This window comes from Lagenorhynchus albirostris, chromosome 2, assembly GCF_949774975.1.
Source record: "Lagenorhynchus albirostris chromosome 2, mLagAlb1.1, whole genome shotgun sequence".
In the NCBI taxonomy this organism is placed as follows: domain Eukaryota; kingdom Metazoa; phylum Chordata; class Mammalia; order Artiodactyla; family Delphinidae; genus Lagenorhynchus; species Lagenorhynchus albirostris.
This window is the reverse complement of record NC_083096.1, coordinates 82,010,670-82,036,267: the sequence shown is the minus strand read 5'-3', so window position 1 is coordinate 82,036,267 and position 25,598 is coordinate 82,010,670. Positions and strand designations below refer to the sequence as shown.

The 25,598-nt window shown below is 37.1% G+C and overlaps 1 non-coding gene across 1 annotated transcript; it reads left to right on the top strand.

The window, feature by feature from the left end:
- Positions 1 to 12,534: 12,534 nt before the first annotated feature.
- Positions 12,535 to 12,642, top strand: LOC132516523 (U6 spliceosomal RNA). The gene has a single exon (XR_009539356.1). It is a non-coding gene; the product is annotated as a U6 spliceosomal RNA (small nuclear RNA).
- Positions 12,643 to 25,598: the final 12,956 nt, after the last annotated feature.

Here is a 25,598-nt window from a genome sequence, read left to right as displayed (position 1 = left end):
TGCTTGAGTTTAAACATCAGTATTATAATTTGTGTAGTGTTTGATTTTTGAGGAAGTTTCTTGACCTTTCCGTATCTCAATTCCCTAATCTATAGAAAGGGGGTAATAATAACATCTGCCTCGTAAAACTGTTTTGGGGATGAAATAAATTGATACATGTAAAGCATTTAGAATAATTTCTTATTCACGGGGAGTGTTCATCAAGGGTTCACTGTTCATAATTATTATTGTCACTTTCTAATCCTAACAAAAGCCCTTTGATAAATGTGTATTATTATCTCCAGTGAAGAAACTGAGCGGTTAAGGGGCTTGCTCAAAGACAAATATAATGCAGTTAAGCTGACATTTGACCCTGAGTCTGTAAATTCCAAGTCTCATACTTGCTCTATATATTGCACTAATAACAACAGCACTGTTTTTCATATGTCCATTCTGAACCAGGAGCTTGAAATATATTTTCTAATATCTCTTCACAATTGTACAATGGATTGGGGTTTTCTATTTCCATTTTACAGATAAGAAACTGAGGGTCAGAAGGGTTAACTAATTTTGGGGGGGTCAACTTTTTAGAACGTTGGGGTTTTTAAAATTTTTTTAATTGAAGTATAGTTGATTTACAATGTTGTGTTAGTTTCAGGTTTACAACAAAGTGATTCAGTTATATATATATGTAATCTTTCTTTTTCGGATTCTTTTCCAGAAGCGTTAGTTAATTTTTAAGGCCATACAGTCAGCTGGGATTTGAGGCAGGTCTGCTAGATTCATAGACATGTATTCTTAATTGCTAAATGACCTACAACTATTTTTACCATTACTTGGAGCCATGTTTCTTCATTTTACCTTGAGAGAAGATGTGGATCATGGGTAATCTGGGAAATGCCATATGAGAGATAGGAACCTAATGCATAGTAGCTACAGAAGGAAGGGAGAGAGATTCGTTTTTTGTTTTTCTTATTGCAGGGTCAGAAGGTACTTCATAGAAGAGGTGGCATTTTAACTGCATCTTGTTAGATGAATTTTAATGGACTGATGGGGAAGTTCTGAGCAAAAACATAAAGGTCTGAGAGTTAGTATATTCAGTGAATAGCAAGCTGACTAGAGAGGCACTATGGGAGGAGTGGCTGAAGATGGAAAGGTTAGCCTCCATCACTAGGAGGCCCCTGAAGGTTTCTGAGTAGGGGAATTGCGGAAACTGGCCTATATTTAGGAAAACAAGCCTTGTAGCAATATGTAGGATAGACTGGAGAGAGAAGCGTCGGGAGCCAGGAAGAAGAGTTATATGTTACTGTTTTAATGCAAGAGATTATGAAAGGCAGAATTAGAGTGGCGTTTGAAAGCAAAGAGTAACTCTGAGAAATACTGAGAAATATCATTAACAAGATTATTCCCACTAATGAAAAAAACAACTATATACATAAGCTACTGGTGGCACATCAGTAACAACATTTTAATTTACCACATCTTAACTGAGCACCTACTAGAAGACAGGTGTTGTATTAATGACAGGAATATAAAGATAAATATGAAGGAGTTTCTAAACAAAATTTTTTCATTACTTACTGTTTGCCATGTACTATTCTAAGCGTTTTACATGCATTATCTAAATTAACCTTCACAACAACCCGATACAGTCATTACTATTATTTTCTCCAATTTACACATGAGGACATGAAAGGTCAGAGAGAAAAAATAACTTGCTAAAGCCCACTGTATTCCTACTACCTAGCACGATCCACAAATAACTACGTCAAAATAGGCAAGACATTCCTCTCTGGCCTGGACAGGAACAGTGCTTCTTAGCTGGTCTTCATGCTTCTGTTCCTCCCTTACCCATCACTTCTTTACTCATCAGCCAAAATGATATTTTAAAAAACAAAAATAGGTCACTTCCGTGCTTAAAACCTTACTGTGGTTCCTCACTGCACTTAGAATACGACTCCAAGTCCGTTCCTGGGGCCACTCAGCTCTGCATAATTGGCTCTGACCATTGATCATAGTCCAACAACACCCACTTTCTTGCAGGCTCTGGACTATTCTAAGCACTTTTCCATCTCAGGGCCTTTGCAAATGCTGTTCCCTCTACTTGGGCTCATCCCCCCATTCTTTACTAGCTAAAATTCTTACGTATTCTTTTTTGGTTTTGTTTTTGTATGTGTTTACTCGTTTGTTATCTGAATCACCATGCTGAGCCATGCTGGAGCCTAAGACGAAAGGAAAAATAATAACATTTATCCTGAAATTTAATGTTTTGATTTCTTGCTACATGGAATTTTTGCATTAATTCTGTTTAATATTGAATTAAAATTTTATTGATCTTGATGACTGAGTTTTTGGCACCCCCTTAAAACTTGCACCAGAGGCAAGTCCCTCACTCCTCTCACCCTTGTCTTAGCCCTGGGTATCTGTCTCCCACTAAACTGCTTCACAGGGACAGGGACCATGCTGTTTTGTTTACTACTGCATCCACTATGTGCAGTAGAGTGATTGGCATAGAAACAGCAACAAATGAAATTAGTTGAATGATTGAAATGAATGTTCAAATGTATCATCTTATTTCATCATCATAGTAACACTGTGTTTGGGTATCCTCTCTGGTTTATAGATGAAGAAACTGATGCTTAAAGATGTTAAGTCACCTGGCCAAGGTAGATACACAGTTAATTAGTACTTAGCAAAGCTGAAATTGGAATCCAAGCCTCTGACATTAGATTCAGGGTTCCCAGTTCACCAGACTCTACCCTGAGGTACATTCAAACAAAGGCTAGTAGACATTTATCAAGGCTGTTGAAGGAAAAAGTTCTGAATTATATGGGAAGCTAGATTTCTTGATTTACCACTTCTCTTCAAATACTTAGTTTTCTTTAATCCTAAGATGATCACCTTATAATGCAGCCCATGGGCTTTGACAGTGAATAGAACTTGGTAACCTCAGCATATTCATCTGCAAAGTAGGAATAAAGATACAGATCTAACTGATTTGTTTTGAACATTAAATAAGCTGGTATGTCAGTTGCCTAATAGTGTTGCCATATAGGAGATACTGAATGTTATTAATTTTAATAATAATAAACAACTTGGGTGAAAGAAGAACCCTGGAGTTTGAAAGTGAAATAACTTCTCCTTCCCTCTACTTCCATGGAAAGTGCCAGTTCTCTAGCTGGAAGAAGAGAATTAGACTCATTATGTCACTTCTGTACTTCCCTTCCTGATGGGAGGCAGGTCACTTCACCCGTTTTGAAGTTGAGAGAGTTAGGCTCTGAGAGTGACAGGAATAAAACCAGAAACAAGATGTCCTGGTTTTCACTTAACACTTCTGCCTCCTTACTTTTAAGTGGAACTAATTTCCAGTAGCCTGCAATCAAGCCTTTCCTGGACCTTCTCTTCTAGTCAGCCAGATGACCTGATACTTGAGGGGAACAGGGAGGAGACTCCATCTTACAGAGAAGTTCTCTCTGGTAAAAGCAGCATTCTCTATAAAATATCTCCACATGGAGAGGAGGGAGAAGAATAATGTTTTATCTCCTGATAGTAAAGTCAGACAGAGTGTTTCACAGGAGAGGGTATGGTTTTAATCAGCTGGGGTTGCATGTGGGAGCCTCCTGGCTCCTCTCCTTCACCTTTTCTTATGCCAGAATCTTACTCCAAAAAGGCTGAACTGGGCCAGTAATAGAATTATATCCAGTGTGATATTTGCCCCTGGGGTCAACTTCATAACCTCCAGAATGGTGTGGGTCTCGTAGCAGACACCCAATAAATGCATGTTGAGTGACTGACTGATAAAACCTAAGTGTATAATGGACAACTTTACACACATGCTCACAAATTTACAGTTCTCTGGTACGAGGCATCTGTCTTCAGATACTTTCTCCTTTGAATTCCCTTTCATGCTTTTTCTTTTATTTTCTTGGTTCATTTGTTTTGCCCCCTCCCATCTTCACATATGTACGTGTGCGCACACACACATGCACGTACACCTCAAGATCAAAAAGATATAGATGTATATTAGATCAATTTTATTTATACTAAAAGCAAACTGCAGTCTGACAGTGTAAGGTACCACACCAAAATTTCCTATTCTGCTGCTGGTTCAGTTTTTATAAAAATGTTAGCAAGGCTTGACTGAATTTGCTCCATTATGTAGACAATTTAATATTCTGTATCATTTTAGAAGGAGTTGGTGAGGCATACTAGCTATTCAAACCTAAGTGAAGCACACAGAGGATCAGATTCTGAGACCAGAAAGTAAACAGAGGGGAAAAAGGGCAGAGAATAGCAATTGACAAGGGGTGGCAAGATAGACTGAGGGCAGAATGGGGCAGAAGCAGCATAGAGACAGGGTAGGAAAGGCAGGGTACTTACCTAGCTGCCATTGCTAAAAACAGTGTAATCTGATAGACAAGGCAAGAAACCCACCATGTATTATATGTCACGGTGAATACACATACCCAGTAGACATGGGGATGTGGTGCAGGGTATTTAAGATAATGTGAAAGGATATATACAACAGGTGGGTAAACACAGGAATGGGGAATCCTATGTGTGTAACATTGAGGAGTCCAGATAAGTAGCAACCTGGAGATCTTCCAGTGGATAAGTAACTGTGCCCTAAGCCACAGACACTGGCACTTGATGTGGGGCTGACTGGTAAGAGCAAGGCATGCCCCAAACTTGGCAGAAAATGTAGTGTAGTTGATTATAAACATGGCCCTTTCACAATGCAAACTTTGCAGCTCATCCCATCAAGATGTCAAATCTATTCTCCATCCATTGATTCTCCACCCATTTGGCTGTTTATCTTATTTTGTTTAACATGTTGCAAATAGATGCTTGAAAATAACTTACTCATTGGGACTTGTCTTCTCTCTTGCTGTTTTTGGAACCCCAGCCATTGCCACCATGTGAAGATTCCTAGGCTAACCCATTGAATGATGGGAGATACAAGTCCCTGTCACCCTTATCACCCAAACCAACATACCTCTGCCCACCATCAGTTGCAGAATCATTTAGCTGATCAGCAACTGTCTGCAACACATGAACAGGCCTGGCCAAGACCAGCGGAAGAACCACCCAGCCAAGCCCAGTCCAAATTGCCAACACACAGAATTATACGCTAAATTAACGATCATTGTTTTAAGCCACTAAGTTTGCGAGTGGTTTGTTATACATTAAAAAAATAACTGATATACAAGGGTATCAGATGTCACTAGTCCAGTGACTTGGGAACAAGAATTCAGTAAATAGAACTCAGTTTGGGGAACAAACCAGGGGGCCAGTAACAAGAACCTGAATAAATAGGAGCACAGGGAGATCAGCTCAGTGCTTTGTGACGACCTAGAAGGGTGGGATAGGAGGGTGGGAGGGAGGCTCAAGAAGGAAGGGATATGGGGATATATGTATACATATAGTTGATTCACTTTGTTGTACAACAGAAACTAACACAACATTGTAAAGCAATTTTACTCCAATAAAGATATTTTTAAAAATGTAAATAGAGGAAGGGAGCTATCACCATAGATAACTATAGTATAAACTAGGTGTGGTAGACAGGGAGGAACCTAGCAAAATCTGCTTATTAAAGCAGATTTTGTTCCATTAAAAAATAAATAATAAATAAATAGGAGGACAGGATTTTAGAAGCAGAAGCAAATTTTTCCGATTTGGGGACCTCACATTTGGGCTGGGCAGCCCTAAAAGTGAGCATGTTTTAACATCATAATGTTGACTAAAATTTGCTAAGTGCCCCCAGGGTCAGGTCAGGATTATTGGTAGGAACCTTGATTTTAAAATTTCCCAACCCATATGTTTTGTGCCTATTATACAGAGGGTGTATTTCAGATCTTTTCCAAGCTCTTCAGATCCCAAACCACACTTTGTTTTTCTTACTGTCTCACCTCACGACCTTGTCTCCCATGTCATGAAGAAAATAGAAACAACCAAATGAGAACTCAATCAATGTTCTGCCACAAAATGTACAGACTTAAGCAACTTCATCCAGATTTGCCTCCATCTCCCCAACATGATGTAAGCAATCTTACCCATGCTCTAGATCCACCTAGAGGATTTCTGTCACTTATCTCCTCTCTTCTATATCTTCACTTCCTTTCCTTTTACTCAGCTTCTCCCATAAGAATGGAAATATTCCAGTAACTTCCATTGAAAAAACCCTCCTTTGTCCCACTTTGTTCTTGTGACCCCTTTACTTTCTTCCCCCTAACTTTCAGACTTTGGGGAAAAATGGTACATACTTATTGCTCCTATGTCCTCCCCTCATTCACCTTTTAACTTGGTTTGATTTTTTTGCTTCTGCCCTCAACACTCCATGAAATTACTCTCATTCAAAGCTGGGAACCAAACTGTACCTGAAGTATCCAATGACATCCACCTTGTTCTTCCTGATTACACATGGAAGTTTATGATAATCCGTCAGCCATCCTGGCTTCTCTTAATATATTGTCCTAGAAGTGATCCAAGCTACAGGATGTCTGCTCAGTCAATTGTTTATTAGGAATTATCATCCTTGGTTTAACAGTTGAAAGGGACAGACTACCTGACTACAGCTGGATTCTGGTTAATGAGGGATCTGTATAATACTGAAGTTTTTTTATGTCTGAGACGTCATAGCCAGAGGTAAACTACTTTAAAGAAGGCCATATCAACACCATTAGTCCAAAAATAACCCATGAGCCTAAAGTCCAGGAGACCAGTACAGGTAGGGGGAGAAAGAGAAAGCTGCAGTCTAAGTTTTGTGTCTGGGAGTTAATCACATCTGGAAAGGGTCATGCAATAGGTTTTTTCCACTGGAACGTGGAACCTAGCAGTTGCAAACACTCACGCATGTCCAATTTTACTTGCCACCTTGCTGGTGCCACCCTGTTCTGCTGTTAACTCAAGTTCTTGTCACTGGCCTCCTGGTTTATTCTAGAGAAAACTAACTTGCAATCAAACCTACCAGCAAGAGAGAAATGAAAATGGGGGGGTTGTTTCTAGCTTCTGCAATTCAGGAAAATGTGTATGTGGCGAATGGGAATGGCCACAGAATGCTAATAGACTATATCCAGAAACAAATATTCCTAAATATTAAAAGCAGCACTCACAAACAAGCAAATAGGCAAGGTCCTTTAAAAGCTATTAAAACAGGGAAGTTTTCAGAAATTAATAGGCAAAACTAAAAGTAAATCTTTAAGGTAAGTGAGTAAATGTAATGCACTGGTGTTACCTAATAAAAGAAAAAGCCTGTCCAATTGAATAACAAAGCAAAACTCACATAATACTAAATACAAGACACACACCTAGAATAAAGTTACTGGAAAAGACTGTGCAAATATATACTAGTTAGATGCAAGAAAAAAAGATCAAGGTCTAATTTTAACACAAGATTAAATTCAAGTTAAGGAACATTAGAAAACAAAGAGCACTTTATAACATTAAATGTTCTATCAACAATAAATATAAAACAGTTGTAATTATAGCAAATAATTTAACATCAACATCTTAAAGCAAGAACTATAGAAGATAAAAAGAGGAAATTGGTAGAAACAAACTAGTGAAGAGACTTCAATTAGCCCATCTATATAACTCTCTCACCATGACAGATCAAGGGGCCTGTAAGACATTTCCCAAAATTAAACAAACATTATGCCATAAAGAAAACTTCAAAAATTCCCTAAGTGGATAATTTACAGATTACAATCTCTAAACACAATATAATAAAACTGGAAATTAACACAGAATCAGAACACAAAAACATCTTATTACCTGGAAATTAAAACTTAAAGAATTCTTAAAAGGGAAAACCCAAGTGCAAATTACAGAGAATTGAAAAACCCAGAAATTCTTAAAATGTTACATATCAGAACTATGGAATAGCAAATAAAACAGGGCTTATAAGAAAATTCATAATCTTAAATATTTATATTAACAAATAATAAAGAATAAAAATAAGTATTTAACCTAAGAATTTAGGAAAAGAAAAACTAATTTAAATAGTGGGAAGCAGCAGGCAGGAATTAATACAGAAAAGGAAAAACTTATAAGCTAGATAACAGATGATAAGTAGAAGAGATAAAAGAAAAATAAATTCAAAGCTGACAGTTGGGGAAAAAACACAGTGGGTACCACTAGCTAACAAACTGAAGAAAATACACAGAGAAAACACCAAAATCACAAAATAAGTTATTGTGAGTTAATAATCACAGACTTAGAGGAAAATAAAAGATTATGTATTCTTTGCTTAGTGTTATACAGACAAATTTAAAAACTTGATTGAAATGGACAGTTATCTAGAATAATATACATTATAAGATCTAACTCTAGAAGAAATGGAAGATCTAAACAATGTCCATAAAAGAAATAGAAGTTGTCAGTGAGCTACCCTGTCAAAAAATACTCTAGATCCAGATGTTTTTGTAAGGAAATTCTGCCATATTTAAGGGGTTCCTAACTGTTCCTGAATGTAGAAAATGCATGCATTTTATTAAGTATTACGTTGATATCAAAACATGTAAAAGATTGCCCAAGAAAAGGAAACTGTAGACCAAACTAATATATTAATATCAGTTCAAGAATCCTAAATGAAGTATTAACAAATATAATTCAGGTGTTAAAGGACTAATAGCTAGATGAGATTTATTCAAGAAAGGCATGGAAGGTTCCATTGGAGTAAATCTAATATTTATTGTATTAATAGATCTAATGAGAAAAGCAATAATAACATAATGTTAACACTTCTCTAATGCTTTCTATGTATGAGGCATTATTCTAAGCATTCTACATATATTAACTAGCATCCATATGAAATAAGAATCACTATTCTCTTCATTGCATAGGTAAAGAAACTGCCTTTGAGAGGCACCAAGGAACTTCTCCAGAATTATACACTTAGTGATAGAAGCACTTTCTGGAACCCAAGCAGTAACTGACTTCAGACTCTATCTTCCAAAATATTCGGGTGTTCTGCCTCTCCTTCATCATTATCAAAGTTGCTAAAATACCATTTGACACAATTTAACATCTATCCCTGATTTTTAAAATACACTCATAAAATAGAAAGAGATGAATATTTCCTTAATATGAGAAAATATATATCTCTGTTCAAAACACTGGTTACACTTAATGGAGAAACCATTAGAAGCATTCCAACCAGAGTCAAGAAAACATGAAAGATTTTATTCCTTTGATGCTATTGTAAATGAAATTGTTTTCTTAATTTCTTTTTCAAATAGTTCCTTGTTTATAGAAATGCAACTAACTTTTGTGATGTTGATTTTGTGTCTTGCAACGTTACTGAATTATTTATTAGTTCTAACAGTATTTTGATAGATCTTTAGGTTTTTCTACATATAAGATCATGTCATCTACAAACATACAATTTTATTTCTTCCTTTCTGATTTGAATTCCTTTCATTTCTTTTTCTGGCCTAAGTGGTCTGGTGAGCACTTTCAGTATTGTTTTGAATAGAAGTGGCAAGAGTGGACAGCCTCGTCCTGTTCCTGATCTTAGGGGAAAAACTTTAAACTTTTCATCATTGAGTATGATGTTACCTATGGGCTTGTTGTAAATGGTCTTTATTATTCCATCTATACCTAGTTTCTTGAACATTTTTATAATGAAAGGGTACTGAATTTTGCTAAATACTTTTTCTTCATCTATTGAGATTGTGGTCTTTATCCTTTATTTTATTGCTGTGGTGTATCACATTGATTGATTTGCATATATTGAAACATTCTTGTATTCCAGGGATAAATCCTACTTGATCATAATGTATGATCCTATTAATATGTTGTTGAATTAATATGCCATTAATTTTGTTGAGGTTTTTTGCATCTATATTCATCAGCGATATTGATTAGTAGTTTTCCTTTCTTGTAGTATCTTTGTGTGGCTTTGGTATGAGGGTAACTGGCCTCATAAAATGGATTGGGAAGTGTTCTCTCCTCTTCAGTTTTTGGGAAGAATTTGAGAAAGACTGGCATTAATTCTTTTTTAAATGTTTGGTAGAATTCACCAGTGAAGCTATTTGGTCTGTGTTGGGATGCTTTTCATTATTGATTCAATCTCCTTATTCATTATTGGTCCGTTCAGATTTTCTGTTTCTTCAGTATTCAGTCTTGGTAGGTTTTATATTTCTAGGAATTAATTTTTCTAGGTTACACAACTTGTTATATAATTGCTCATAGTATCTTTTATGATCCTTTGTATTGCTGTATTATCAGTTGTAATGTTTTCTCTTTCATTTCTGATTTTATTAAATGGAATCTTCTCTCTTTAGTTAGCATAGCTAAAGATTTGTCAAACTTATCTTTTCAAATTACCATTTCTTTCATTGATTTTTTCCTATTGTTTTTCTAGTCTCAATTTCATTTATTTCTACTCTAATTTTTGTTTCCTTCCGTCTGCTAATTATGGGCTTAATTTTTTTTTCTAGCTCCTTCAGGTGTAATGTTAGGCTGTTTATATGAAATATTTCTTTTTTAATGTAGGTGTTTTTTGATATAAACTTCCCTCTTAGTACTCTTTTTGTGACAGGTAAAATACTTGTACACTGAAAACTACAAAACATGGATGAAATAACTGAGGAAGAAACAAATAAAAGAAAAGATATCCTGTGTTTGTAGATTGGAAGAATTAATATTGTTAAAATGTCCATACTACCCAAAACAACCTATAGATTCAATGCTATACCCACCAAAATTCCCACCAATGGCATTTTTTACAGAAATAGAAAAAACAATCCTGAATTCATCTGGAATCACAGAAGTCCCAGGATAGTTAAAGTGATCTTGAGGAAGAAAAACAAAGCTGGAAACACCACACTTCTTGATTTCAAAGTATTTTGCAAAACTACAGTAATTAAATTAGTAACGTACTGGCATAAAAACAGACATATAGACCAATGGAACAGAATACAGAGCCCAGAAATAAACTCATGCATATACTGTTACTAGTCTTTGACAGGAGTGCCAAGAACACACAATGGGGAAATGTTGTCTCTTCAACAACTGGTGTTAGGAAAACTGGATATCCACATACAAAAGAATCAGATTGGACCCCTACCTTAAACCATACACAAAAATCAATGCAAAATGGATTAAAGAACTGAACATAAAACCTGTAACTGTAAAACTCCTAGAAGAAAGCATAATAAAAAACCTATTTGAGGGCCTCCCTGGTGGTGCAGTAGTTGAGAGTCCGCCTGCCGATGCAGGGGACACAGGTTCGTGCCCCGGTCCGGGAAGATCCCACATGCCGCGGAGCGGCTGGGCCCGTGAGCCATGGCCGCTGAGCCTGTGCGTCCGGAGCCTGTGCTCCGCAACGGGAGAGGCCACAACAGTGAGAGGCCCGCGTACCGCAAAAAAAAAAAAAAAAAAAAATCTATTTGACATTGGTCTTGGAAGTGATTTCTTGGATGTGACACCAAAGCACAGGCAACAAAAGCTAAAATAAATGTAGGATTACATCAAACTAAAAAGTTTCCACACAGCAAAGGAAACAACACAATGGAAAGCCAAGCTATAGAATGGGAGAAAATATTTGTAAACCATGTTTGATAAGGGGTTAATTTTCAAAATATATAAGGAACTCCTACAAATCAATAGCCAAAAATAAATAACCCGGTTTTTTAAATGGGCAAAGGACTTAAATGGACATTTATCTAAAGAAGACATGCAGATGGCCAACAGGTATATGAAAAGATGCTCAATATCATTAATTGTCAGGGAAATACAAACCAAAACTACAGTGAGATATCACCTCACATCTGTTAGGACAGCAAATAAAGGGTAAGTGTTGACAATGTTGTGGAGAAACAGGAACCCTTGTTCATTGTTGGTTGGGGAATGGCAAAACGGTATGGAGGTTCTTTTAAAAATCAAAAATAGAACTACCATATTATCCAGCAATCCCACTTCTGGGTATGTATCCAAAAGAATTGAATTCAGTATATCAAAGAGATATTTCCAGTCGCATGTTCTTTGTAGCACTATTCATAGTAGCCAAGATATGGAAAAAACCTGAGTGTTCATCAGTAGATGAATTAATTTTAAAAATGTGGTATGTACATAGGATGGAATATTATTCAGCCTTTAAAAAAAGGAAACCCTGCAATATGCAACAATGTGGATGAACCTTGAAGACATTTGCTAAGAGAAATAGTGGTTGTCATGAGCTAGGGGGTGGGGGATTTGGGGAGTTGTTATTCAGTGGGTATAAAGTTTCAGTTATGCTATATTAATAAGTTATAGAGATTTGCTGTACAACATTAATAAGTTATAGAGATCTGTGTGGCTATAGTTAACAATATAGTATTGTGCACTTCAAAATTTAAGAGGATAGATCTCATGTTAAATGTTATCACAAAAACAAAGGGACACAAGGAAACTCTGGGAGGTGGTGAATATGTGTTTTACCTGAATTGTGGTGATGGTATCATGGGAGTATGCATATGTACAAACTCTTCAAATTATACACACTAAATATGTATAGTTCTTTGTAATCAATTATACCTAAATAAAGCTGTTTTAAAAAAGAACAGAGGAGTACTCACTTCAGTAGCACATTTACTAAAAGTGGAACAATACAGAGAAGATTAGCATGGCTTTTGCACAAGGATGACATTGCAAATTCATGAAGTGTTCCTTATTGAAAACAAAAACAAAACAAAAGGAAAAGAACAGAGGAGGATGTCCATTATCACCATCATTACTTAACATTGTTTGGAGGTAGTAGAAAATGCAATGAGACAACAGAAAGAAATTTGAGATGTAAAAATTAGAAAGGAGGAAGAAAATTATCCTTTTATGTAGATAGTAAATTCCAAGATAATACATTTTTAAAAATTATAAACAGTAAGATAAATTCAGGAAAATGGTAGAGACCCCCTAGACCAGTGTCCAGTCACATGAGTGACCAGACAGGAGAACAACAGAACTGCCCAACTCAGCCCAGTCCAAATTGTTGACCCACAGAGATGTGACCAAATAAAGTAATTATTGTTCGAAGCCACTAAATGTTTGAATGGTTTATTGTGCAGCAGTAGATAACTGACATAGTGTATGACAAATATTGTATATCAAATCAGTGAATAAAAGATTCACTCTTTAATAAATCTATTTGGAGAACTGGATAGTCATCTAGAAATAAGTTAATTTAGATACATACCTTATGTTTTAACAGGATTAATTCCAAGTGAAGAACATATTCAAATTAGAAATATGAAACCATCAAGTACTTTAAGAAATCACTGGAAAAAAAAAAAAAAGAAATCACTGGAATTTTTTTATAGCAGTGGAAGCATGAAGAAGAGCATTCTAACTACACACTAAACAGAAATCATAAAACGAAAGATTGATAAATTTAACAACAGAAAAATTAGAACTTGGGACTTCCCTGATGGCACAGTGGTTAACAATCCACCTGCCAATGCAGGGGACACGGGTTCGAGCGCTGATCCAGGAAGATCCCACATGCTGCAGAGCAACTAAGCCCCTATGCAACAACTACTGAGCCTGCGCTCTAGACTACAGCCCATGAGCTACAACTACTGAAACCCATGCACGTAGAGCCTGTGCTCTGCAACAAGAGAAGCCACGGCAAAGAGAAGCCCGCGCATCACAACGAAGAGTAGCCCCCCACCACCACCACAACTAGAGAAAGCCTGTGTGCAGCAACAAAGACCCAATGCAGCCAAAAATAAATCAATAAAGTCATTTTTTTTTTTTTAAAATGAGAACTTCCTGCATGGCAGAAAATCATGATGGGAAAAAAGGATCAACAGACAAATTATAAACTGGGGGGGGGGAATATTTTCTATACCTATCACAGACAGATTACTAATTTCATTACTAAATTTAAAAATCTCCTATAAAATTATTATTAAAAATGAATAGATCCAGTAGAAAAATAGACAAAGATTTTAATATACAGGCCACAGAAAAGGAAATACAAATAGCTCTTTTTTTAATTGGAGTATAATTGCTTTACAATGGTGTGTTAGTTTCTGCTTTATAACAAAGTGAATCAGGTATACGTAGAGATATGTTCCCATATCTCTTCCCTCTTGCGACTCCCTCCCTCCCACCCTCCCTATCCCACCCCTCCAGGTGGTCACAAAGCACTGAGCTGATCTCCCTGTGCTATGTGGCTGCTTCCCACTAGCTATCTACCTTACGTTTGGTAGTGTATATATGTCCATCGCACTCTCTCGCTTTCTCATAGCTTACCCTTCCCCCTCCCCAAAACCTCAAGTCCGTTCTCTAGTAGGACTGTGTCTTTATTCCTATCTTACTACTAGGTTCTTCATGACACTTTTTTTTTCTTAAATTCCATATATATGTGTTAGCATACGGTATTTGTCTTTCTCTTTCTGACTTACTTCACTCTGTATGACAGACTCTAGGTCTATCCACCTCAATACAAATAGCTCAATTTCGTTTCTTATTATGGCTGAGTAATATTCCATTATATATATGTGCCACATCTTCTTTATCCATTCATCTGATGATGGACACTTAGGTTGTTTTCATCTCCGGGCTATTGTAAATAGTGCTGCAATGAACATTTTGGTACATGACTCTTTGAATTATGGTTTTCTCAGGGTATATGCCCAGTAGTAGGATTGCTGGGTCATATGGTAGTTCTATTTGTAGTTTTTTAAGGAACCTCCATACTGTTCTCCATAGTGGCTGTACCAATTCACATTCCCACCAGCAGTGCAAGACTGTTCCCTTTTCTCCACACCCTCTTCAGCATTTATTGTTTCTAGATTTTTTTGATGATGGCCATTCTGACTGGTGTGAGATGATATCTCATTGTAGTTTTGATTTGCATTTCTCTAATGATTAATGATGTTGAGCATTCTTTCATGTGTTTGTTGGCAGTCTGTATATCTTCTTTGGAGAAATGTCTGTTTAGCTCTTCTGCCCATTATTGGATTGGGTTGTTTGTTTTTTTGTTATTGAGCTGCATGAGCTGCTTGTAAATTTTGGAGATTAATCCTTTGTCACTTGCTTCATTTGCAAATATTTTCTCCCATTCTCAGGGTTCTCTTTTGGTCTTGTTTATGGTTTCCTTTGCTGTGCAAAAGCTTTTAAGTTTCATTAGGTGCCATTTGTTTATTTTTGTGTTTATTTCCATTTCTCTAGGAGGTGGGTCAAAAAGGATCTTGCTGTGATTTATGTCATAGAGTGTTCTGCCTGTGTTTTCCTCTAGGAGTTTTTTAGTGTCTGGCCTTACATTAAGGTCTTTAATCCATTTTGAGCTTATTTTTGTGTATGGTGTCAGGGAGTGATCTAATCTCATACTTTTACATGTACCAGTACAGTTTTACCAGCACCACTTATTGAAGAGGCTGTCCTTTCTCCACTGTCCATTCCTGCCTCCTTTATCAAAGATAAGGTGACCATATGTGCGTGGGTTTATCTCTGGGCTATCTGTCCTGTTCCATTGATCTGTCTTTCTGTTTTTGTGCTGGTATATACTGTCTTGATTACTGTAGCTTTGTAGTATAGTGTGAAGTCAGGGAGCCTGATTCCTCCAGCTCCGTTTTTCGTTCTCAAGATTGCTTTGACTATTCGGGGTCCTTTGTTTTTCCATACAAATTGTGAAGTTTTTTTGTTCTAGTTCTGTGAAAAATGCCAGTGGTAGTTTGATAGGGATTGCATTGAATCTGTAGATTGCTTGGGGTAGTAGAGTCATTTTCACAATGTTGGTTCTTCCAATCCAAGAACGTGGTATATCTCTCCATCTATTTGGATCATCTTTAATTTCTTTTATCAGTGTCTTATAATTTTCTGCATACAGGTCTTTTGTCTCCTTAGGTAGGTTTATTCCTAGATTTTTTATTCTTTTTGTTGCAGTGGTAAATGGGAGTGTTTTCCTGATTTCACTTTCAAATTTTTCATCATTAGTGTATAGGAATGCCAGAGATTTCTGTGCATTAATTTTGTATCCTGCTACTTTACCAAATTCATTGATTAGCTGTAGTAGTTTTCTGGTAGGATCTTTATGATTCTCTATGTATACTATCATATCATCTGCAAACAGTGACAGCTTTACTTCTTCTTTTCTGATTTGGATTCCTTTTATTTCCTTTTCTTCTCTGATTGCTGTGGCTAAAACTTCCAAAAATATGTTGAATAAGAGTGGTGAGAGTGGGCAACCTTGTCTTGTTCCTGATCTTAGTGGAAATGCTTTCAGTTTTTAACCATTGACGAAGATGTTGGCTGTGGGTTTGTCATATATGGCCTTTATTATGTTGAGGAAAGTTCCCTCTATGCCTACTTTCTGCAGGGTTTTTATCATAAATGGGTGTTGAATTTTGTCGAAAGCTTTCTCTGCATCTGTTGAGATGATCATATGGTTTTTCTCCTTCCATTTGTTAATATGGTTTATCACATTGATTGATTTGCGTATATTGAAGAATCCTTGCATTCCTGGGATAAACCCCACTTGATCATGGGGTATGATCCTTTTAATGTGCTGTTGGATTCTGTTTGCTAGTATTTTGTTGAGGATTTTTGCATATATGTTCATCAGTGATATTGGCCTGTAGTATTCTTTCTTTGTGACATCCTTGTCTGGTTTTGGTATCAAGGTGATGGTGGCATCCTAGAATGAATTTGGGAGTGTTCCTCCCTCTGCTATATTTTGGAAGAGTTTGAGAAGGATAGGTGTTAGCTCTTCTCTAAATGTTTGACAGAATTCGCCTGCGAAGCCATCTGTTCCTGGGCTTTTGTTTGTTGGAAGATTTTTAATCACAGTTTCAATTTCAGTGCTTGTGATTGGTCTGGTCATATTTTCTATTTCTTCCTGATTCAGTCTTGGCAGGTTGTACATTTCTAAGAATTTGTCCATTTCTTCCATGTTGTCCATTTTATTGGCATAGTGTTGCTTGTAGTAATCTCTCATGATCTTTTGTATTTCTGCAGTGTCAGTTGTTACTTCTCCTTTTTCATTTCTAATTCTGTTGATTTGAGTCTTCTCCCTTTTTTTTTCTGATGAGTCTGGCTAATGGTTTATCAATTTTGTTTATTTTCTCAAAGAACCTGCTTTTAGTTTTATTGATATTTGGTATCATTTCCTTCATTTCTTTTTCATTTATTTCTGATCTGATTTTTATGATTTCTTTCCTTCTGCTAACTTTGGGGTTGTTTTGTTCTTCTTTCTCTAATTGCTTTAGGTGCAAGGTTAGGTAGTTTATTCGAGATGTTTCCTGTTTCTTAAGGTGGGCTTGTCTTGCTATAAACTTCCCTCTTAGAACTGCTTTTGCTGCATCCCATAGGTTTGGGGTCGTCGTGTCTCCATTGTCATTTGTTTCTAGGTATTTTTTAATTTCCTCTTTGATTTCTTCAGTGATCACTTCCTTATTAAGTAGTGTATTGTTTAGCCTCCATGTGTTTGTATTTTTTACAGATCTTTTCCTGTAATTGATATCTAGTCTTATAGCATTGTGGTTGGAATAGATACTTGATACAATTTCAATTTTCTTAAATTTACCAAGGCTTGATTTGTGACCCAAGATATGATCTATCCTGGAGAATGTTCCATGAGCGCTTGAGAAAAATGTGTATTCTGTTGTTTTTGGATGGAGTGTCCTATAAATATCCATTAAGTCCATCTTGTTTAATGTATCACTTAAAGCTTGTGTTTCCTTATTTATTTTCATTTTGGATGATCTGTCCATTGGCGAAAGTGGGGTGTTAAAGTCCCCTACTATGAATGTGTTACTGTCGATTTCCCCTTTTATGGCTGTTAGTATTTGCCTTGTGTATTGAGGTTCTCCTATGTTGGGTGCATAAATATTTACAATTGTTATATCTTCTTCTTGGATCGATCCCTTGATCATTATGTAGTGTCCTTCTTTGTCTCTTCTAATAGTCTTTATTTTAAAGTCTATTTTGTCTGATATGAGAATTGCTACTCCAGCTTTCTTTTTGTTTCCATTTGCATGGAATATCTTTTTCCATCCCCTTACTTTCAGTGTGTATGTGTCTCTAGGTCTGAAGTGGTCTTAGCATATATATGGGTCTTGTTTTTGTATCCATTCAGCCAATCTGTGTCTTTTGGTGGGAGCATTTAGTCCATTTACATTTAAGGTAATTATCGATATGTATGTTCCTATTCCCATTTTCTTAATTGTTTTGGGTTTGTTATTGTAGGTCTTTTCCTTCTCTTGTGTTTCTTGCCTAGAGAAGTTCCTTTAGCATTTGTTGTATAAAGCTGGTTTGGTGGTGCTGAACTCTCTCAGCTTTTGCTTGTCTGTAAAGGTTTTAATTTCCCCATCAAATATGAATGAGATCCTTGCTGGGTAGAGTAATCTTGGTTGCAGGTTTTTATCCTTCATCACTTTAAATATGTCCTGCCACTGCCTTCTGGCTTGCAGAGTTTCTGCTGAAAGATCAGCTGTTAACCTTATGGGGATTCCCTTGTGTGTTATTTGTTGTTTTGCCCTTGCTGCTTTTAATATGGTTTCTTTGTATTTAATTTTTGACAGTTTGATTAATATGTGTCTTGGCGTATTTCTCCTTGGATGTATCCTGTATGGGACTCTCTGTGCTTCCTGGACTTGATTAACTATTTCCATTCCTATATTAGGGAAGTTTTCAACTATAATCTCTTCAAATATTTTCTCAGTCCCTTTCTTTTTCTCTTCTTCTTCTGGAACCCCTATAATTCGAATGTTGGTGCATTTAATGTTGTCACAGAGGTCTCTGAGACTTTCCTCAGTTCTTTTCATTCTTTTTTCTTTATTCTGCTCTGCAGTAGTTATTTCCACTATTTTATCTTCCAGGTCACTTATCTGTTCTTCTCCCTCAGTTATTCTGCTATTGATCCCATCTAGAGTATTTTTCATTTCATTTATTGTGTTGTTCATCGTTGTTTGTTTCCTCTTTAATTCTTCTAGGTCCTTGTTAAATGTTTCTTGCATTTTGTCTGTTCTGTTTCCAAGATTTTGGATCATCTTTACTGTCATTATTCTGAATTCTTTTTCAGGTAGACTGCCTATTTCCTCTTCATTTGTTAGGTCTGGTGAGTTTTTATCTTGCTCCTTCATCTGCTGTGTGTTTTTCTGTCTTCTCATTTTGCTTATCTTACTGTGCTTGGGGTCTCCTTTTTGCAGGCTGCAGGTTCGTAGTTCCCGTTGTTTTTGGTGTCTGTCCCCAGTGGCTAAGGTTGGTTCAGTGGGTTGTGTAGGCTTCTTGGTGGAGGGGACTAGTGCCTGTGTTCTGGTGGATGAGGCTGGATCTTGTGTTTCTGGTGGACAGGTCCAAGTCTGGTGGTGTGTTTTTGGGTGTCTGTGGACTTATTATGATTTTAGGCAGCCTGTCTGCTAATGGGTGGGGTTGTGTTCCTGTCTTGCTAGTTGTTTGGCATAGGATGTCCAGCACTGTAGCTTGCTGGTCGTTAAGTGAAGCTGGGTGCTGGTGTTGAGATGGAGATCTCTGGGAGATTTTCACCGTTTGATATTATGTGGAGCTGGGAGGTCTCTTGTTGACCAGTGTCCTGAAATTGGCTCTCTCACCTCAGAGGCACAGCACTGACTCCTGGCTGCAGCACCAAGAGCCTTTCATCCACACGGCTCAGAGTAAAAGGGAGAAAAAGTAAAAAGAAAGAATTAGTAGAAGTAGAAAGGAAGGAATGAAGGTAAGGAAGGAAGGAAGAAAGGAAGAAAGAAGGAAAGAAAGAAAGGAGGGAGGGAGGGACAGAGGGAGGAAGAAGGAAGGAGGGAAGGAAGGAACAAAGAAAGAAGGAAGATAAAGTAAAATAAAATAAAATATAAAGTTATTAAAATAAAAGTATAATTATTGCAAAAAAAAAATATTTTTAAAAAAACCAAACGGACGGATAGAATCCTAGAACAAATGGTGGAAGCAAAGCTATACAGACAAAATCTCATACAGAAGCATACACATACACACTCACAAAAAGAGGAAAAGGGGGAAAATTCATAAATCTTGCTCTCAAAGTCTACCTCCTCAATTTGGGATGATTCGTTTTCTAAAGGAGGGAAGGAAGGAAAGAAAGATCAACTAAAATAAAATAAAGTTATTAAAATAAAAAATAATTATTAAATAAAAAATAATTTAAAAAAAGGATGGATAGAACCCTCGGACAAATGGTGGAAGCAAAGCTATACAGACAAAATCTCACACAGAAGCATACACATACACACTCACAAAAAGAGGAAAAGTGGAAAAAATCATAAATCTTGCTCTCAAAGTCCACCTCCTCAATTTGAGATGATTCGTTGTCTATTCATGTATTGCACAGATGCAGGGTACATCAAGTTGATTGTGGAGCTTTAATCCGCTGCTTCTGAGGCTGCTGGGAGAGATTTCCCTTTCCCTTCTTTGTTCTCACAGCTCCCGGGGCTCAGCTTTGGATGTGGCCCCACCTCTGCACGTAGGTCGCCAGAGGGCATCTGTTTTTCTGCTCAGACAGGACAGGGTTAAAGGAGCCGCTGATTCCGGGGCTCTGGCTTACTCAGGCTGGGGGGAGGGAGGGGCATGGAGTGCGGGGCGAGCCTGCGGCGGCAGAGGCCAGCGTGATGTTGAACCAGCGTGAGTCACGCCGTGTGGTCTCCCGGGGAAGTTGTCCCTGGATCCCTGGACCCTGGCAGTGGCGGGCTGCACAGGCTCCCCAGAAGGGAGGTGTGGATAGTGACCTGTGCTCGCACACAGGCTTCTTGGTGGTGGCAGCAGCAGCCTTAGCATCTCCTGCCCATCTCTGGGGTCCACGCTTTTAGCCGCGGCTCACGCCCGTCTCTGGAGCTCCTTTAAGCAGCGCTCTTAATCCCCTCTCCTCGTGCACCAGGAAACAAAGAGGGAAGAAAAAGTCTCTTGCCTCTTCAGCAGGTCCAGACCTTTTCCCAGGCTCCCTCCCGGCTAGCCATGGTGCACTAACCCCTTCAGGCTGTGTTCACGCCACCAACCCCAGTCCTCTCCCTGCGCTTCGGACTGAAGCCCGAGCCTCAACTCCCAGCCCAGCCCACCCCGGCAGGTGAGCAGACAAGCCTCTCGGGCTGGTGAGTGCCGGTCTGCCCTGATCCTCTGTGCGGGAATCTCTCCGCTTTGCCCTCCACACCCCTGTTGCTGTGCTCTCCTCCGTGGCTCGGAAGCTTTCCCCCTGCACCACCCGCAGTCTCGCCCACGAAGGGGCTTCCTAGTGTGTGGAAACCTTTCCTCCTTCACGGCTCCCTCCCACTGGTGCAGGTCCTGTCCCTATTCTTTTGTCTCTGTTTTTCCTTTTTTCTTTTGCCCTACCCGTGTACGTGGGGAGTTTCTTGCCTTTTGGGAAGTCTGAGGTCTTCTGCCAGCGTTCAGTAGGTGTTTTGTAGGAGTTGTTCCAGGTGTAGAGGTATTTCTGGTATCTGTGGGGAGGAAGGTGATCTCCGCGTCTTACTCTTCCGCCATCTTCCCCTCCAACCACGAATAGCTCTTAAACATACGAATATACATAAATTTTTAATACTGGTAAGGAAGATGTTAAAGATTCACTACTATTCTATAATTTACTTAAGTTATGCAAAGGGCAAGTTTGATAGTACAGCATGCTGGTAACTGGAAAAAATAGGCATTTTCTTATATTGCTTTAGGACTATAAATTGATAGGAATATCCATCAAAATTATAAATGCATACAGAATTTTATTTCTTGAGATTTATCCTATATAGAATGATTTGCATTGTATGAAATGTATGTTAAAAGTTAGTAATTTCAGCATTTTTCTAATTGAAAAATATTGGAAAAGACATGAAACTTCATCACTAGGAGCCTAACAAAATAAATTATGGTATGGCCTTAAAATTGAATATTTTTTAGCCATAGAAAAGAAAAGGGAAGCTCCTTATGTACTAATTAGAAAGATAAACAAATCTATTTTTAGAGATAAAGCAAAATAAGGAGCATTCCAGAATGGTACTTATGGTCATGACAAAAGAGAGATTTTATTCACATATATGCTTGATTTATATATATGTAAATATATATTAAATATTTATATATCTATATTATATATAATGTCCTGGGTATCCTTGGGAGGCTACTGAAGAAACCTGTAATAACTATTTACAGGGATGGAACTGTCTAGCTGGGGACCAGGGACAGGAGGATGAATTTTCGCAGCGTACTACCTTATGTTTCTTGATTTTTTTAACCACGTGAGTGTATTACCTATATAAATTTTTATTTAAAGAAAATTATATACATAATATGTAATAAATATGTATATATTTGTAAAATGAAAAGAAAAATATGAAAACATAAGTAAGATGCTCTTGAGTAAGAATGATAGGTTGGGTGGGAGGATTTATCTTTCTCTGTGTCAAGAGTTTTAGAAAGATAGAATTATTAAGATAGCATTGTATTGCTTCAGAAATTAACAAATGGATCAATAGGCCAGAATAAAGAGTCCAGAAAAAGATCCACACAGATGGTAATGCTTAAACTATAACAGAACTAGCATTGCAGGTAAGTGGTGCCCATATAGAAAAAAAGAAAAACCTTGAAATTGGATCCCTATCTCCCATTATATAAAAAAGTCAATTCCAGATAGACTAAAAGGATTTTCATGATGTTGGGATAAAAGACTTTTTTTAGGAGAACAAAAATATTCAAGTGAAAAGGGAGAAAAATGATACATTTGGCTACAATAAAATTAAGAACTTTTGTTCATCAAAATTCAAAACATAAAAGTAAAAAACCAAGCCACAAATACACACACACACACACGCACACACACACATACAATGTATGAATCAATAAGTAAAAGACAAATCAAAAATGGCCAATGTCATGAACAAACATTTCACAGAAGAGGAAATACAAATCGCATAAATGACCAATAAACATGTGAGACAATGTATTTTTACTAATCAAGAAAATACACATTAAAACCACAATGATATACCACTTATGCTGAACAGATTGTCAGAAATTAAGTTGACACTGACTTTGACAAATCTTTGGAAAACTGAGAACTCATACACTGTGGTAGCAGTGTAGTTTGGTACAAACACCATAGGACAAAATTCAGCATTATCCAGCAAAGTTAAAGGAGTTCATACCCTACAACATAGCTATTCCACTCCTGGGTACACATCCTTGGCAAACTTGCCTATATGGTAACAGGGCACGTGGATAAGAATGTTTGTGGCAGAATTATTCTTAACAGCAAAAAACAAAATGAAACACACCAAACAAAAACTAGCAACCAACTACATATCCATTTACTGAAGAATTTAAAAACAAATTGTAGAATAGTGTATAGCAGTGAAAATGAGTGAACTATCCAACAGCTGATAGTGTAGATGAACTGCACGATGTTGAGCCAAGAAAGTTTCAGATTAGTATGGATTTCTAAAAATAGTCCCCAACTTATGACAGTTTGACTTACAGTTCTTCAGCTTCACAATGGTGCAAAAGGAATGCACATTCAGTAGAAACCATACTTTGAATTTTGATCTTTTCCCGGGCTAGCGATATGTCATACAATAACTCTCGTGGTGCTGGACAGAAGCAGTAAGCCCTCAGTTCACTGTCAGTGTAGCAATCATGAGCGTAAACAACCAACACACAACCATTCTGTACCCATACAGCCATTCTGTTTTTCACATTCAGTACAGTATTCAATAAATTACATGAGATATTCAACATCTTATTATAAAATAGGCTCTGTGTTCAAAGATTTTGCACAATATAGGCTAAGGTAAGTGTTCTGAGCACATTTAAGGTAGGCTAGGCTAAGCTATGATGTTCACAGGTTATGTGTATTAAATGCTTTTTTGTCTTAGGATATTTTCGACTTATGATGGGTTTTTGGAATGTAACTCCATCGTAAGTTGAGGAAGACCTGTAGCAGGGAAGGAAACTTTATGTGATTTGGGAAAGGACCAGAAGCTTTAAAGGAATTGTTGACATATTTTTTTCTGAAAGTTTATACTCTTCTATTTCCCCCACCCTGCCAGCCCCTGGTAACCACCCTTCTACTTTCTGTTTCTGTGAGTTCACCTTTTTTTTTTTTTTTAAGATTCCACATATAAGTGATACCATGTGACATTTTTATCTCTGTCTAGCTTATTTCATTTCATTTCAAAATATGGTCACATTTTCTTTTTCCATTCTTCCATTGATGGACCCTTGATCGGTTTCCATATCTTGGCTAATGTAATAATGTTGCAGTGAACATGGGAGTGCAGATATCTCTTCAAGATCCTGTTTTCATTTCTTTTGGATGTATACCCAGAAGTGGGATTGCTGGATCTTATGGGAGTTCTATTTTTAATTTCTTGAGAAATCTTCATACCATTTTCCATAGCGTCTGTACCAGTTTACTTTTCTAAAACAGTGCAAAAGGGTTCCCTTTATTCCACATCCTTGCTAGCATTTGTTATCTCTTGTCTTTTCGATAATAGACATTCCAACAGATATGAGGTGATATCTCATTATGGTTTTGATTTACAGTTCCATGATGAAGAGTGATGCTGAACACTTTTTCTTATACCCGTTGGTCATTTGTATATCTTTAGTGGAAAAATGTCTATTTAGGTCATTTGCCCTTATTTTTTTTTTTTTTTTTTTTTGCGGTACGCGGGCCTCTCACCATTGTGGCCTCTCCCATTGCGGAGCACAGGCTCCGGACGCGCAGGCTCAGCGGCCATGGCTCACGGGCCTAGCCGCTTCGCAGCATGTGGGATCTTCCTGGACCGGGGCACGAACCCATGTCCCCTGCATCGGCAGGCAGACTCTCAACCACTGCACCACCAGGGAAGCCCCATTTGCCCATTTTTAAATTAGGTTATTTGGGTATTTTGTTTTTGTTTGTTTGTTTGCTATTGAGTTGTAAGAGTTCCTTGTATATTTTTGATATTAACACCATATTGGATATGTGCTATGCATATATTTTCTCCCATTCCATAAGCTGTGTTTTCATTTATTATTATTTAATGTTATTTTTGCTAAACAGAATATTTATATGTGCCATCAGTAGGGAATAGAGCTGTCATCCTTAAGTACCAGATGACAATATGTGAATTTTATTCTATGGGAAATGAGGGAGTGATTGGAACTTTTGGAAGCATGTTATAATTAGGGAAATTGACCCTCGCAGCAAATACCTTCTCCCATTCTGTAGGTTGCATTTTCATTTTGCTGATGGTTTCCTTTGCTGTGTAGCTTTTTAGTATGATTTAGTCCCAGTTTATTTTGGCTTTTGTTGTGAAATATATTTATTTTTAAGTTGAGTGATGGACACATGGTTTTTTAAAATTATTATTCTTTAAATAACATATATATATATATATACACATATATATATATAAATGGTCACAAACTGTTTTTTAACATTTAACAGCAGAATAAAATTCCCAGGAATTTATTAACTGTTAAAGTTATGCAATGGTCCTGTATAGGGTTTAGACAAACCAAGAAAGCCAGATGGTAAATATTTGTACCTAGGATTGTATGTAATAAAGTAATTAGATAGCAAATTTTATTATCAGTACACAGCTCAAATCCTGACATATAATAAACATTCTATATATGTTTGTTGGATGAATAGATGAATGAAAAGTAGGGATTGAAAATTCTTGAGCTGCGTCTTTAAA